The sequence below is a fragment of the Nycticebus coucang genome, chromosome 22, assembly GCF_027406575.1.
Source record: "Nycticebus coucang isolate mNycCou1 chromosome 22, mNycCou1.pri, whole genome shotgun sequence".
Classification (NCBI taxonomy): Eukaryota; Metazoa; Chordata; class Mammalia; order Primates; family Lorisidae; genus Nycticebus; species Nycticebus coucang.
The window spans coordinates 35,347,227-35,364,778 of NC_069801.1; the positions used below are offsets into that span (position 1 = coordinate 35,347,227).

The 17,552-nt window shown below is 49.0% G+C and overlaps 1 protein-coding gene across 5 annotated transcripts in view; it reads right to left on the reverse strand.

Annotated features, from left to right (window-relative positions):
- The window catches only part of HIVEP3 (HIVEP zinc finger 3), a 523,619-nt gene that overhangs the window by 127,400 nt on the left and 378,667 nt on the right, over window positions 1-17,552 (reverse strand). The window contains exon 1 of one of the 5 annotated variants that reach the window (XM_053576637.1): window positions 8,266-8,369. The exons of the other annotated variants lie outside the window; for them this stretch is intronic. The gene's annotated coding sequence lies outside the window, so the exon portion shown is untranslated. Of the gene's footprint in view, window positions 1-8,265; window positions 8,370-17,552 lie in introns of those variants that run through there. 5 annotated transcript variants of the gene reach the window in all.

Sequence of the window (17,552 nt, forward strand, 5' to 3'; positions counted from 1 at the left end):
CTCCCGCCTCAGCCTCCCAGAGTGTGTTAGGATTGATTACAGGAGTGAGTCACTGCACCCAACCAGAAAACCAGCTTTCTTTTAATGGGCTTTCAAGTTCTCTGACTCCATTCTCACTACCTTGCAGCTACTCCTTCCTAGCCATGAGTCACTATAATTCATATAGTCACACAATATAACTCTAAAAATAAAACTAGGTTTTCATCTGCCTGTGATAGCACCAACTGAAAATGAGATGGTGAACTTCCATCAAATACAAAGGGCATCCTTGGTGTAGCCTAAGCTATAGGTTATATGGCAAACTTGAAATTCAGTTGGACAGTCCCTGGAGGAGTCTGAGCCAAGAGAAAATTCTTCTGCCAGTGTGATTATAGCCACTGCTTTACACCTTTGCTCCTTCTCACACAGGCAGCTGACGTCACACTCTTGAGGTGACCAGTAGCAGAGATTTAATTACTTAATGACCCTTTACAGCTTTCCTAAGTAATCCTGAGGAGGCCAGCTAGAAGGAGTCTGTGTGGCCTCATTCATTTATTTTTAAATAAAATCTTCATTTTGGAATAATTTTAGATGGATGGAAAAGCTTTCAAAATAGAACAAGACCCCATATCCCTTTCACCCCCTTCCTTTAATGTTAATATCTTACAGAACAAGGTGTACCTGTCAAAACTAAGACATCAACCTTGGTATGTTACTAGTAACTAAACCACACATTTTATTCGTATTCCAAGCAGTTTTTTCACTAATGTCCCTCTTCTGTTCCAGGATCCAATCCAGCAAACCACATGGTATTTCATGGCCGTATCTCCATAGTCTATGGATTTATTATTGTTCCCAAGAAACTGGTCTCAGTCTCTACTGCATTCATGGTGGTGTGCTGGGTACTGTGGCAGATCCCTACTGTCCTGCAGGGAGAAATACAGTGTCCAGTGGGCAGCAAGTCTGGGTTTGAGTTTCTGCCCTGCCCCTCACTTGTCATACCGTCTTGGACTCATCACCCCATATATATAGTTCTCAGATTCTGAGGTATGGAGATAATACCTTACACCCTGAGAGAGGGCTGAATGAGACAATCTTCATTCATGGACAGGCATTTTGTTTTTTTGTTAAGCAGGCCTGCACTGGGTTTGAACCCGTCACTGCTGGTGCACAGGGCCAGCGCTCTAACCACTGACCACAGGCGCCCAGTTGATGAGCAGGCAGTTGAAGGCTTAAAGCCCTATCCGAAGCTGACCACTGTTACCTATAGTAACTATCATTGCTGTTGCTGTAATGATTATCCTTAAGCAGACTCAGAATGCTATTTCTAAAGCAGGATGGCCCAGAGGCTGAGCTGTCGGGCTGAGCTGTCCATTTCAGCTTTGTCAAGTGAGATATTTCATTGACTTCCGTGTACCCCTTAGAGAAAGGAAATTCTCCTTAAATTAGTCTGTTCTTTTACGGCTATGCCTATGGGTCACCTTATCAGTGACAATTTCTCTAACCACCCTAACATGAAAGAGCTCCTCAATTCCTACCCTGGTATCCTTGAACTTACCACCCTGCTTATGGTTCTCCATGGCACTGACCCTGTTTGACACATTAGTGGTTCTAGGTCTGCACCATTCTGCTAGTTGACATGTTCCATGAGAGCACTGGCCATGGTCTGATTTGGTCACTGTTGTATCCCTGTGCCTAGAGTAGTGCCTGACGCTTGGTGAGTGCTCAGTGGATACCTGCTTGGTGAATGGCTGCTCAGCTTTACTCTACCAGCTCCTGCCTCCTCCCTGGTAACCTGAAAACAACTCTTTACACCAAAACCTACTGTCGAATTCAAAAAGAGTGAAGCTGTTTGGGAAGATGATGGCTCAGAGAACTTTGGGTCTTCTTTAAGGAAAAAAAAAAAGAGTAATGCCTTTCTTTTAATTTAATTTAATGCCATTAATGTTCCTTTTCCTGCCTCCTTTCCCATGAGTGGCTGTACCAATTAGAAACCACAGTCTCTTCCTTATCAAGAGCCTGTCTGCCGGCCTCTCCACACAATCAATTCCTATAGCGTCCAGGCCTGAAAAAGCTGGTACAATCCCCCAGCCCTGTTACTGTATCCACTCAGCTCTTGCACATCAAAAGCCCACAGCCTTCTCAGAGCAGGAAGAAACCCCCGCTGCAGATGGAGATACTGTGGTTCTGAGAGGGGAGAAAACTGGCAAATGACACAGTGTGACTTGGTGGCAGATTCAGGAACAGAACTCAGGACTTCTGGTTCTGTACCATGGCCCTGCTGCCTTTGTGGGCTGGAACCACTTCCCCATGCTCACCTTTCACCAAGGGACATGTGCTTATTACCTGGAGCTCCAATCTTACTGCCTGCCTACACCTGACTATTCCTGGGTATTTGAACTTGAGCAGTGATGGGTTGGGCTGACTCTTCAAAAGAAGAGCAGAACTAACAGCCAGACAGAAAGGAAATAGGGGTCACATTTGTTGACAGCCAGATACTCTGTGTGATCATCTCACGTAACATTCATAGTGCCCTGCAACTATTTTAAAGCAAGGAAAAAGAAACACAGAGAAACACAGCAAACCACATAACAAATAAGGGACAAAACCAGTTTCAGAATTCCTCCTGGCAATGAAGCCCTTGTTCTCTCTGCTCAACCACTCTATCAGAGACCCTCAAACCCAGACAGCAGTCCAGAGAGGAGTGGGTCCTTAAAAGACAAAATATTGCTCTGTTGAAGTAGTTGGAATGATTCCATTCTGGAGATAACAGAAACTGAGACTTGGAGAGGAAATGCAACCTGCTCGCGGTCATGTGGATAATAGGCAGTGAGAGGGGACTTTGAGCTTCTTAAGGACACAGGTTCTGTACTAGTGCTGAGGCCACAGCTAAGCCCCTGGAAGGACTCAATCCCCTACTGACTAAATGAATAAATGACAGAGTGAGGTGAGAATCCCCACCTGCTAAGACTCTCACGAGCCAGGTACTACCTTTCAACAGCCACGCTCATTAGCCTTGGGAACAGGAGACGAGGCTGGTAGAGGTGAACCCAACTCTGAACTCACCACTGACCTCCAAACCTCACAGGCCCCTGTCCGAGGCCGCTGATCTGTCAGAGGTGTGGGCAGTGAGGCTGGCCCTGGCCCCCACTCAGCCTGCAGCTCTCCATTAGAGCTGGAGCTATGAGGCAAAGAGCTGGTAATTCTTTAGCTCTAGGACTGGTGTTTGTCACATGGAATGTACCCTGCTCCCTAAAGCCTGGTGTTCGGGGCAAATTGGTTCATTTTCTTGACCCCTTTAGTAGTAGCCAATTGACAGCACTGATGTTTCAGTGATCATAAATTTTTCTTTTTTTTTAAAGGTGTCATTTTATTTATTTATTTATGTATTTATTTATTTATTATTTTCTTGTCATTGTTGCAGTTTGGCTGGGGCTGAGTTTGAACTTGCCACCCTCAGTATATGAGGCCGGCGCCCTACTCACTGAGCCACAGGTGCTGCCCGTGATCATTAATTTTTCATAATAACAACTGAAGTTGTTTACTGTTTACCTACCACATGGCAGGTACAGATATCTGACATAGGTGGTTTCCTGTCATGTAGACAGCCACCCTGTAGGTATGAGTGAGCAGATGCAGAAACTGAAGATGAGGAGAAACAAAGGAACTTGGCGGAGGTGCGTGGCTATAACATAAGAGATGCGAATTCATATCTGGGGAGCTCCATAGCTGGTGCTCCCATGGTGTGGCTGCTGTGGGCCCAGACAAGGGGGTTTAAACCACAGCTAAGGATGGGTGGAATGTGAGGCTGACGGAAGCCTTGCCTGACTTCCTGGGGTCCCAACTGACTGGCTGCTCACCCGCAGGCTAGGCATCTAGTGCCTGGGTGCTTCTCCATGGCCACACACTGTTCCTAGAAGCTCTGATCAGACAATCAAGGTGGAATTGGAGCTCTCCTGTTGAAAGCCCTCCGGTGACAGTGAAGGACACTCCTAGTCAAGAACCCCTGCTGTTAGTTCTCAGGAGACTATTTTCTCACATCTACGCCCTCTTCTGGAAGGTTCCAAAATATTTCTTAAGAAATTTGTTCATTGATTTAGAAAGAATATCACGCCTCTGGTCTCTGAACTCCTGAGATCTTACAATTCTAGGATTCATAACAAAGCAACAATAATTGTGATCCTCCACAAATGGGGGCGACATGAAGGTTTGTCTTTACTAGTCATGATGATTACTCCCAAACAGTGCAATGTTTATGAAAAGAACCTTGGGGCACACAGTCATGGGTTTCAGTCCTAGCTGAAACAACCTTAGGAAAATCAACCCAACACAGAAGGTATCAAAAGCCTATCATATACACAAAGCCCCGGGCTGGGAAGACAAGGGATACAGAAGCAGATAAGAGTCATAGTCTCTCTTGCTCTGAGTTCCTCATTTGTAAAATGGGAAGCAACAGTTACTAAGTGCCTACCATGTGCTGCACTTCACCCCACCAAGAGCCTCAGGAGCTGGGCTCTCCTGTAACCCCACTTTGCAGCAGAGGAAGCAGAATCTCGGGGAGGTGAAGTGGCCTATGTGAGCCTGTGGCATGTGTGATGGTGTCTGAGTGCTCTCCACCTCCCCATTCCTGCCACTTGGCAGATTAGTCCACAGTGAGCAGGGTAATAGGAGAGAGTGCTCTGCAGCCAATCAAGAACCGCACAGATGTATGACATCATGATTATTAATAATGGAAGCAGCACAACTAATTCACCATCCCTCCAGATGGACCACCTGAATTGCCTTGAATCTTCTGCAAACAGAGCATCAAATTCTATAATGGTAGATCTGGGAGGGGCCTGAAGGGTCCAATCCCCTCCTCATTTACAGGGATGGAAGGTAGACAAAGTGCAGAGGGCAGCCCTCTGAGAGAGCACAGGCAGCCCCGCTCCCCAGAGCCCAGCACACACTGAGTTTAGCTTTACTGATTGATTGAACCAGGAAGATAATTAGGTCCCACATCAAACACCATCAGTTACCCACCCTGAAGGGTGTTGGCAAGAGAATCAGGAGAGAGCTTTAGCCTCTTCCTGGTCTCTTAGCCCAGTTCCTTCCTTTCTTACCTACTGTTCTGCTGGGGATACTCTTTTCCTAAAGTTTTGAATGGTTGTCACTTTCTCATTATTGAGGTCTCATAAATGTCAACTCCCTGGCCAACACAATGGCCCACACCTATAATCCCAGCACTTTGGGAAGCCAAGGAGGGAGGATTGCTTGAGGCCAGGAGATCGAGATCAGCCTGGGCATCATAGCATCTGTGCAACATAGTTTCTCTACAGAAAATTTTAAAAATTATCCAGGAATGCATGTTTCTAGTCTCACCTACTCAGGAGGATTAGCCAGGAGGATCACTTGAACAGGAGTTTGAGGTTGCAGTGAACCATGATCATGCCACTGCACTCTAACCCAGGCAACAAAATGAGACCCTGTGTCCAACCAAAATAAAACAAAACAAAACAAAATGCCAATGTCAACTCTTCAGAAAACTTTCTGGGTCACTTGTTGGGTTCCTCCTTGACATTCTCCATCACACTGCCTTGTTGAGTTTCTCCATAGTGTATATCACTGTTTAGTTTTATCTTGTCCATTACTATTCATTATCTCTCTTCCACTGGAATGCAGGCTCCATGAACAAGGGATTAAATAGTTTTCATTGCTGTAATCCCTAGAACGGTGTTTAGGGCCCAGCAGGCACTCAGCAAACATGTTCAGTGAATTCTCCCAGATGCTGGTCTGGGTTGTAGCCATCTTAGCAGCCAGCAAACACTCACTCATTCAATAAATGCATATTGAACACCTCCTCTGTGCCAGGCATTCTGCTATATACTGAGGTCCTTGTCCTCACAAGACTTTGACAGCTGATTAAAACAAAAACATAATAGAAGCCAGAGCCCTAGTTGTCCCATCATATACAACAAAATGATAATTGATCAATATCAGTAAATTTGGCAGATGGAAGGAATTGGGAGACACAGAGGAAATTCAGCACTGGGCTGGCCCTGAAAGGCTCCCCACTTGCTCAGTACTCATCTTGGGGAGCTAGCACCAAGCACTCCCACCAGCTCTTGGGAACATGGGGACTAAGGGGCATCTCTATTGCCATGACTGCCTCTTGGCTGCAGCTCTGAACACAACAGGGTTGTGTGTGAGAGTCTGTGTAGGAGCAGATGTGTGAATGTGAACAAGTGTGCAGGATGGAGTGTGCGAGAGTGTGGAGGAGTGTGTGCATGTGTAGGAATGGATGTGTGAGTGAATGAGTGTACAGGATCAAATGTGTGGCGTGTGTAGGAGTGGGTGTGTGAATGTACGTGCATGTGTAGGGCAGACATGTGTATAGATGTGAGTGGATAAAAGTGCACACACATGTGCGTGTGTGAGAGTCGACTGTGGCACCATTACTGAGCTCTTTACCGTAGGTTCCACATCTGCTGGTTGAACTTTACGTGCTAAACTCCAGAAACAAATGACACACAGTAGGTGCTTGATCATCACGTAATTCATTAATAATAAATCATTTAAATCTTTATGCAATACATTTACATTCTGCAGAATATCCACATAAACCAACAAGATCGGTTCTCAAAGAGAACTATCAACTTCTGGATATAATTCCATGAGGGGAAAGAACTGGATGGAGAGTCTGGGTTCTAGTCCCCATTTTACCACTAATTACTGGTTGATCTTAGGTGATCTTTGGTGAGCCACTTAACTAATGGCTCCGGGCTTCTGCTCACTCTACATGAAGACAGGGCATTAGAACTTAGCTCTCAAAGTTTGGTGGCAACTGTACACCACCACATCGGAGTGCAAGCCTATGTAATGTGAAAAGGGCCCTAGATGAAATTAGAAAATGTTGGGTTTGACAAAGTTAAACACATTCTTTAATTGCAGGACTTCTCAGAGCCTGTAATTTGCTAATATGGATTGTGATTGGCCAGAGGATGCTAGAGCACTTTCAGAATTTGCCATACTTCAAACAGGGAAACCTTTACTCTGGGAACAGCTTTCAGAAGTCATGTTCCACAGAACATACTGGGAAAATCTGCTAGCAGGCACATAGGTCTCTATTAATGCCCTCTTTTTGGCAGATGATGGAATAGAAATGGTGTTCTAAGTCACAGAGCAAAGCCATGACAAACACCAACCCAGAAATCATCCAAACCACAGTAACTGGCATGTGCACAGGGCTTTACATTTACAAAGCATTTTTTACTTATATGTTCTCTATTCTCTCTGACAGCACACCTCTGAGGACACTCAGCCCCATTTTTTTCAGCCAATGAAACACAGCTTGGAGGAGAATCTGCTTAGAGCCAGTTAAGTGATGGACCCATAATTTGGCTCTATCAGTTTCCCCTATGTCATTCATTAAACCATCAGTAAATATATTTTTATAGAAAAGCAATTGTGGCCACTACATAGAGACCCTTGCAAGATTCCAAGTCTACACCTGTTCTGCAGCCACCAGCACTCCTGCCGGAAGCCCAAGTGCCCTGCATTGGTGAAGGGCGGTAGAGGACGGTGCCCCCAGAAATGCCCACGGAGTAGGAGATGCTCTGGAAACACCCAGGCTGCGAGGCGGGAGTGCTCCCTGCCAGTCACCACACCCTCCGATTATACCAGGTACAGCCCCCTAGGAAGTGCCCCCAGAACCCGGTGCCAACAGGAAGAGAGGAGCTCCACAAGAGCCAGAGTAATGCTAGTTGAACTCACTCGCGATGACCCGGAGGAGCCCACGGCTGGTCGGCTGGGACAGTCTGAGACTGCCACGGCCTCCAGGGGAAAGCGCCACTAGGGCTGCCAGACCCATTCAGCAGTTCCCACCACTGTGCCGCGTCCCACCGTGCGAGAGCGCGAGGGGTGAGCGCCGTGGTGGCGGGAGGGCCTGAGCTGGACACAGAGGCCGTGCACGCCAACGGCTGTGCCAGGAGTGTGTGTGCTATAGAACTGTGTGAATGCGAGAACGCTTGTGTCACCCTAGGGTGGTGACAGAAGTAGTGTCTGAGAGACGCTGGCAGAGACCGTGGCATCAGGCAACCTCAGGCTGCGTAGAAGCCAGGGCCCCTCACACCGAGGGTCCCAGGAGTTGGCACCGACTCGCTCCTGCACGCGCGCTCGCGCCCAGCCCTCTCCCACCGGCGTGGCTCCCTCCAGCCCCCGGCTGCCCTTCCGACTATGCCCGGCTGCGAGACTGCCAGGCTGCCAGGCCTCAGCGCGGGCGCCGCGCGCGGGGCGCTCACTGCTTACCTCCGGCAGCCGCGGCTCCGCCGCTCCGGGCTGGGCTGCGTTGCGCTGGACTGGGCTGCGCTGGGCTGCGCGCCCGGCCTCCGCGCGGCTCGGCAGCGCCGGCGCGCTCGGCTCCGCCCGGCTCGGCTCCGCCCGGCGGTGGCCCGGGCGCTCGCTGGCGGCCCACGCGGCGCGGTGTGGGCGCGGGGCGGGCTGGCGGGCGGGCGCTGGTGGCGGGCGAGGCTCCGGGCCGCCCTGCGGCCGCTTGGAAGCTCCTTATTTGGGCAGTGATGTCAGGGGAAGTCGCAGGGACCGGACCACCCACTTCTTTCCATTCAGTCCCCAGAGTTTCCTGTCGCTGAGCCCGGAGACCCCGCTCCTACCCAGGGCCCTCTCCAGCCCGCTTGGCCTCGCTGCCGGCCTTCCTGGGATGCCCTCGCGGCCGGGATCGCAGTGGGACCAGGACGCGGCTGGTGGCTGCCAGGGGAAGGTCTCCTCGTTTGGGGAATCCCCAGCTCCTGGCGGCCTCTGGGAGGGTCTGCGCGGCGGCCTCCTGGGTGACAGGCCGTGTCACTCCGGGCGCCGCCCCTCCCTCCGCGTCCGCCCCGGCTCCCGCGCTGTCATTTCCTCCTGGGCGCTCTGGGGAGGGCAGTCAGGGAAGCCCCGGTCGCCGCCGCTGGGGCCCTGCCGCTGAGCGCCACGCCTTGGCCGCACACTGGCCCTGCGGGCGTCCATCGCAGTCCCCAAAGTGCGCGCTCCCCGCCTTCTTTCTAGGTGCCAGACCCACTCCGGGAAGCCCTCGCCTCCCCACGCGGGAATCCGCTTTAATGAGCTCTGGGCGGGGTGGGCCTGCCTGGGCCTCCCTGGGCTCTGGCCTGGGTGGGGGTGGGGGACACCCTGGGGCTTCCCAATAGCCTGACTTTACCAGAAACTGCCCGATCCCAGGATTTGGGCCTGAGTCACTATGATCCTTGCTCTGGCCAGGACAAAGCATGGCATTTGAGCCAGCCCCGACTCAGACTCCCCCCTCTGCGGAATGACCAAGACCTTGAGAGGCATCATGATCTATATTTTGCAGAGGTTTATCCTGAAGTTTAGATGTCTCAGGTGATTTGGCAGAGGTCAACCCTCTGCCATAATAGAACCAGGGCTGACTCCAGGTTTGGCTGACTCCATGAACAGCTTCAGGAGGAGGTCATGGAACTGGGGGTGGTGGGTGGGGGCTAAACTTGGGTAGAGTGAGGTAAGTTAAGTGCCTAGGGTGCCTAGGCTATCTCATTCATGGTCATGAAAGTTCATGGACCCACAGGGTAACTGATCACTGTGCTGACCAGGGCTTCCAGGAAAGATCCTTGGTGACTCTAGGCTTCCTCTGCCTCCAAAGTGATGGCCTCAAACTTATCAGGGCCCGAGGGGCAGGACTAGTGGCCCTGGGTATTTCTGTGCCTTCACACAACAGCCTTTGACAGAGCCGCTACCATCCATCCAAACTCAGGTCAGATGAAACAGACTCTTCCAGACCCCCAGTTTTAATGGAGGGAGCCCCAGCTTCTAAGGGCACTACATTCCTAGAGACGGAGGCGGGTAACTCATGGCTCCAGGGCTTGCACAAAGGCAGGTGTGACTGCAGCTGGACATGGGCCTGCATACTCACGTACATAGCTGCACAACCACTGATGGGCTGCCAAGCCTCCCAGCTATTCTGTGGACAAGTCTCCTGTCCAGCTATTCTGTGGACAAGTCCCCTGTCCAGTCTCTCACAACTTCCATCAGCTCCCAGAGCCCAATCCCTGCTCTAATTGGGTCATCCCCTTCTGACAAAACCCCAAAGGGAAAGACCACACACTCCCTGATTTTGCATGCAAGGCTTCACTGACCAGCTGCATCTCTGCAGCTTGGCCCACCACACTCTTGTCCGGGGCATGCCCCCCACACATGCACAACCTTACACCCATTTTCACTCCTTGAAGTCTTCGCATTGTCTTTCCCTTGTCTGAAATGCCCTCTACCCTGCTGCTGTCCTTCACACCTTGAATCAAACCTGCCCTTGATGCTGGTCTTCCCCTTGTATAAGGCAGTTGGGGTGGGGTGGCCCTGTGACAGATCCCTGCCTTCCCTCCCTTCCTGCCTTGCCTCAGCTGTCTTGCTTACTGTTTTGGCTGGAAGCAGCTCCAGGCAGAGGAAGTGGGTTCTTTGTTTTAATTCATTTTCCCTGAGGGGTGACCCACACAAAGGCTCAGATGAGAGCCTTGCTTCTGCCCAAAGTTGAGTGTCCCCCTCTCCTTTGAGGGGTGGCCTAGCTCCACCAGATCTCCCCAGTGGACTTAGTCGCCCTCCTGTGCTACTATAGACAACTCAATAGTTCCTGCTTCTACAGACATGCCCATTGCCCCCCCAATGCAGTCGGTTGGGGGGGGGCAGGGCACTCCTCCCTCCAGACTGAGAACTGCTGGGAACTTCCCATCTTGATTCTTCTCCCTTCCCAGGATTGATAATTTTACAAATGTTTGCTAAGTGAATGAATGATCTTGAGAGGCAAATCCGAAGACAAACTAATCAGAGGAGGAGCACAATTTATTCAACCTAGAACTGTGGCTGAGGGTCTTGTGTATGGTATGCGGAGGATTCTGGGTCACAATGTGGAACAAAGCCATAATTGCTGCTGTTTATTGAGCACCTAATAGGTATGGGTACTCTAAGAAGTGCTCTGTTGCAGTATCTTGTTAAAACTTCATAGCAGCCCTTTGAGATGAGGAAGTCATTATGGAGGACACATCCAAGGTTAATAAGTATGGATCTGGGGTCTGACTTCAGCTATGTGGCTCCAAGGCCAGACCCACAGCATCTGGTTAAGGGCTGAGTTAGGAAGCTGGGGGATGGGATGGAAGGCTGGGTTCTCAGCTAGCTTAGACTGGATGCTCAGGAAGCTAGTATGGCTTGGGATTTGTCTGCCTCCTCTTTTCTCTTGGCAAACTCCTCTGCAGGCCCAGGCAGCCTGGGACATCCAATGCTAGCCCCTAAACACACTGAGTCCCACACTGGCCATTACAAGGTGGAGGGGAAGGTGTGGAAGGAAGCACAGTTTATGCAGCATCTTCATTGTACCAGACACAGTCCTACTTGATTCTCCTGAGCCCTCTAAGCCACTTAGATCTCTCCAGATATGGCCATCCCCCATGCCAGGAGAATCAGCCAGGGAGTACTCAAACAACCAGAGCCACCTATCCCCACCTCAAGACACTGATTCTTGTGCCAATTCTCAATGAAGGCTAGAAGATCTTCAGGACTCAGGCTTAGAGTTCTGGGACACAAGGTAGGGGCTAATAGCACTGCTTTGAGGCTAGCAGTCAGAGATAGACTCTGCCCTGTGAGCCACCACACCAACCCTGGAGCCCAGGGCATCTTTCCCACCCTGTATCTGGAAGGCAGGTGGTGCCAGGTGCCAATTCCTTCCTATCAGCCCCATCCCTTGCATGTAATTGGGCCAGGTCTTGAGAAAGTCCCAGCACTTGGCCCTGAGGGCCTTCCCACATTCCTTCATTCCTCAAACATGAATCAGGCACCTTCCCTGTGCTGGGAACATACAACACACAGCCTGTGTTCCAGGAGTTCCATCCAAGGATGGAGACTGACAGGTAAATAGGTACCCCACTGTAACTTGCTAAATGCTACACAGCTACATGATAAGCACGGAGAGGAGTGGGGCACACAAAATAGGGAGATAAGATTCATTCCACTTCAGGGCTATAATTCAAGAAGACTGTGGTTCAGGTGTCCCATGCTAGAATGCTGATCACTTGTTTCCGTGGAAATGCTACACACACACACACAAATACACACTCACTGGGCTTGGCTCTGCTGTAAAGCCAGCATCACACTGTAGAGGCTCTGCAAGCTAAAAGAGATTGGAGCAGAGTGCAGGGCTGGCATCTGATCTGCCATCTAGAAGGCAGTCTTTCTGTGAAATTTTGTTTCCAGCTTCTAACAGCCAAATTACAGATAGGCTTTTGGAACACGCTATCATTCCTAAGGAGCTGGTGCTCTTGGGAGGGCTTTCAAGGTAGAGCTGGGTAACTGGCCCAGTGGGCTCTCTGGGCTATGTGTATTTAGATCATATACTTTCTTACCAACCATCCTTATCTGCACCTCCTGTCCCCATGGCGATGATATCCTGGGTGCAGATGCATTATATCATTTTATTATTTGGGATGTGTGTTTGTGAGTGCACACACGTGTGTGTGTGTGTGTATGTGGTGGGTGCTCTATCCATAGATCTGTTGCACACCTGAAGTGTCTCTCCTGGTACAGAGATCTGGAGATTCTCACAGTTTATGGATATTACCTCCTGGGCTCTGACCCACTAGACTCAGTCCCATCCTTTCTGCCCAGGCTGAGAAGTATTTCCAGCTTCCTAACTTAGTATTTAACCTGATAGTGTGGGTAAAAATCTGGCCTTGGAGCCACAGAGCTGCGTTCAGACCCAGCCCCCCACTTATTAATTGTGTCACTTTGGGTATGCCCCCAATATTGACTTCCTTATCTCAGAGGGCTGTTGTGAAGTTTTAACAAGATAACTGCAACAGAGCCCTTCATAGAGTACCCGTACTTATTAGGTACTCAATAGACAATAGCAATTATGACTTTGTTCCACATTGTGACCTGGAATCCTCCCTGTACCATATTGCTCATCTTCATCAATGGGGGTAGCCATCATATCGGGGCCCAAAGCCAGAATCCCTTCTCCATCCCTGCTGCCCAGGCCAGGATGCCATCATCAACAAGTTACAGCAGCCTTCTCCCTGCTACTGTGGTCAGCTTGCCCCTACAATGCATCTTCCACACAGGTGGAACTCTCTAAAACAAATTCAAGTGGATCCTTGTCCAGCTAAACTACTCTACCTTTTAGGGACTTTAATTACAGAGCCTGGGTTTACCTGTCCAAGTCTCCTTCCTCTTTTACCCTACGCTCCCACCACACACAATCTCTCACTGCTTCTGAGCCTGCAAAGTGCATTTTGCACATGCAGTTCCCAACACTGTTCCCCTCACCTATCTCTGCTTGGCCAGCTTCTACTCAGCCTTCTAGCTAGCTTCCACTCAGCCTTTAAGGCTAGCTCAAAGGTCATCACCCTTGTAAAGGCTTCTCTTGACCCCGGGTGGCAATAGTTGCTTCCTTCTCTGAGAGCCTCCTGCACTTGGTGTGGACTGTCCTGGCTTGTGCCCCACCGTACTTGTATGGGGGCATTTCTCCATGTGTCAGTTGCCCCTGTAAATTCCTCATCTCCATGAGTGACAATATCTTAGCTCCAGGAATGTTGCAGGTATTCAGAGCATGCTAAATAACACACTTCCACCTCTCTGACCATCCTGTCCTTAAACAGTAACTACAAGGGGCCAGGTAGCCTCAAGCTCTTGACTAGTTTTCCCCAAATGACAAAAGCATCCTCTTTTCCCATACTTTGGACTGAGACTTTGGCCTAAGCTTGGACTGCCTCATTCTGGCTTTTCAGTTATGTTTTGGGGTCTCCCACAGGGCCCAACAGGCCCCAGGTGGGGAAGGCGGGGCCTTGGGTTCCAGGAAATCGGAAGATTAGTCAAGCCACACTCTCCTGGCAGCTGTGAGAACAGGTTTCCCCAAGCCAAGGGATTTAAAAGTTCACCCATAACAATAAATACTGACTTTGCCCATGACTCTGAGCTTACCAGGAAGGCACAGAAATCTACATGCAGCATCAGCTTTTATAGACCCAGGTGCAGGTCCTGGTGCTGATACTTACTAGCTGCTTAACTCCCCATGCCTCACTTTTCTCAGTTATAAAATGGGGAGGATTGCACATCTCAGGGAAAGATTATGAGGACTGAATAAGAGCCAAGGAAATTAAAGAGGAAATGCATTTTATGTATCAAAACCAGAAGCCAGCATGTAATAGATACAGGGACCCCTGCCTCCCAAGCTCTTTGGGGGGATACTCTGATGAATAAGACTTAGTCCTTGCCAATAGCTCATAAAGTGAGGGAGGGGGAAAGGAGCATGAAATCTGGCCCTGTAAATACACACACAAGGTATGTGTGTGTAGCAGGCATGACAAGAAAGAGTTCTTGTTAGCAGCAGAGCGGGCAGGAACTTCTGGGATGGCCTTAGATTCTTCTCTCCCTTCCCCCAACAGTGACTGATACCGCCCAGGAGGCCAACCCAAGGCCAAGGGCCAGTTAGGGCAGGGGTGGGCCCTAAGGAATCCCAGGGCAAGACAAAAAAGGCATGAAGGATCCTGTGCTCAGGCAGTTGCTAGTCTGGCTCCAGAGAGGCCTTGCACACTATGGAAAATAACTATGACAACAGCAGATAAAAGCAGTGAATTATGCTGAAGGCATGGGAAGGATAGATGAATATGGGAGGGGTAGGGTCTAGTTTGAAGGTTACTTTCAGGAGCCTCTGTCCAATAATAGCAAAGGAATGTAGAGATGGCTTGCCCCATCCCTGTTCAGCCCCGCCCCACTGCAGCCCTGCTGACCTCTGGAGGCAGGAAGTAGGGACTCCAATCCTCCATCCTTCAGCCTTGGAGTCATTCCACTTAGAATCATGCCCAGGAAAGGGGCTGGGCTGGGCAAGACAGATCACTAATACTTGAACACAATGTGAATTTTTATACTCTATGCTTTTTTTGCCCATGCTGTTCCTTTTACCTGGAATGAATGCCACTCTGCCTGGGATTGAAAATGGAGCCTCCATTGGTCCTTCAGGAAGTTCAGTCCACTACCCACCTTCTAGTCTGAAAACAGACCCTCTAAGGCCTGTCTTCCCTGGGCCTCCCTGCAGCTCATCCTCAGACTCTGAACTCTAACTAGGAGGATGAGAGTCCCAGAAAATGTCCTGGGCACCTGGCTGGGTCCCATGTAGAAAAGGCTGAGTCAAGGAAATCTAAGGGCAGAGGCAGTGTCCCCAAGGGTGGCAAGCTGGGCAGAGTAGTAGGGACAGCTGAGGATGGAAAGGCAGGCATGTGAACTTGGTGGCTGGGTCTGGGTTTGGAGGTAAAGGATCAATAGCAGTTTGGGGGTAGGAAGGAGAGTATGATGGTTAATTTCATGTGCCATCTTGACTGGGCCACAGAATGACCAGATAGTTGGCTAAACATCGTTCTGGGTATGTCTGTGAGGGTGTTTCTGAATTAGATTAATATTTGAATCAGTAGATGGAATAAAACAGATCACCCTCCCTAAGGTAGGTCTCATACAATCCACTGAAGACTGGAATAGAACAAAAAAGCTGCATTAAGAGGGAACTCCTAACAGTACTGAGTACATTGGATACTTTTTCTTCCATTCTTGAGATACTTTACTAAGAAAAATATGTTCCAGCTCCATCCATGTAAACATGAAAGAGGTAAAGTCTCCATCATTTTTTATATGGTGGGACCTCACCTATGGTGCATATTGCAAGGGTACATGTCAGATCTATTAACAGTAGAGTATAAATGTCTTAACAAAATAATCAAGTAAGTGAGGTGTAGGCTATATTAATCAGTATGATGTAAGTATTCCAAATTGTATATAAAATCAGCATACTGTACCCCATAAATGCATTAATGTACACAGTTATGATTTATTAAGAGTAAAAAAAATAAGAGGGAACTCCCCTTGCCCAACTGCTTGAGCTAGGACATTGGTCTTTTCTAGTCTTGGTACTCAGAAGGAAACATCAGCTCTGTTTTTGTCTCAATCCCGCCAACTTTCAGTCTGGAATTTATACCATTGACTCTCCTGGTTCTCAGGCATTCAGACTTAAGCAGAAGTATTCCACAGGCACCCCTGGGTCTCCAGCTCGCTGACTGTGGCTTTGGAATTTCTTAGCCTCCATAATCACATGAGCCAATTCCTTACAATAAATCTCTTTATGCCTAGCTACATCTATAGGGTGTCCCAAAAGTCACCCATAAAGTCTCCACATATAAGGAAAACAGGAAATTGTAGCTAAACATAATTTTATTTATAAAATATTCATTACAAAATTTTACAAAGAGGTGGCGTGGCTGACACGTAGAGAATATTTTGTAAAAGTATTTTGTAAAATTTTGTAATGAATATTTTGTAAATAAAGGTATATTTAGCTACAATATCTTATTTTCTCTATACATGCTGACTTTATGGGCAATTTTTGGACACCCTATATAGCTCTACACCTATATATCTAGATCCATGTCTCTCTATCTATTATATATATGCTTTTGGTCTGTTTATTTATTTATTTATTTATTTGGGATAGAGCCTTACTTTGACACTCTCAGTAGAGTGCTGTGGTACCATCATAGCTCACAGCAACCTCAAACTCTTGGGCTCAACAGATCCCCTTGCCTCAGCCTCCCAAGTAGCTGGGACTATAGGCACCCACCATGACGCCCAGCTATTTTTTATACTTTTTAAAGCAGAAACGAGGGTCTTACTCTTACTCAGGCTGGTCTCGAACTCCTGAGCTCAAGCAATCCACCTGCCTCAGCCTCCCAGAGTGCTAGGATTACAGGTGTGCACAACCATGTCTGGCCTTGGTTCTGTTTCTTTACAGAGCCCAGACTCATCCAGATGGCTAAGGCATGAATTCCCCTAGATGCAGGAGGGCTACATATTCCTTTGCTGGGTCCCACTTCTCTAGCTCCCTGAAATGAGTAGGCATTTCCCACCTCCTCACATCTGGTTGTGGTCCCACTCCCTGGGAGTGCCTCTTTGCTGATGGGAACAAGCTGTTACTCCTCTGTGGGCCCCTAGTACTCAATATGGGGCCTAGCACCCAGAAAGTACTCAGTAATGCTACTGAGCAAATGTACATCTCTCACACTTACTTGGCTAGCTTGTCATCCCAAGGCTCTTGGGCAGAACAGGTACCTTCTACCCAGTTACCAGATGAGCAAACAGAGGCCCAGAGAGGGCCCATGGGAAGTCCCAGCAGAGGGACTCTGTCTCTGGGTCCCTCTGGAAAGGCTACTGCCAGTATTTAGCAAAGACAGGATGCTGCCTGGGGCCCCCATGACTCTGTCTCCCCTGAATTTGTGCCTTCTATAACACACATTCAGTTACTAAGGGCCAGGTCCTGGTCTAGGAACTTAGAGTATATCAGTGAATTAAATGGACAAACTCCTTCCCCCCACGGAGCTTACATTCCATGGAGGAGGAAAGAGGGGGAAAGAGACAGACAGTAAACAGAAAACAGAATAAATAAGTGAATTATATAACACATTAGCAGGAAGTGTGTACCCGTACTATGGAAGCAAGGTAGGACGAAGTAAGGGAACCAGGAAGGCAGGGGTGGCAAGTGGGAC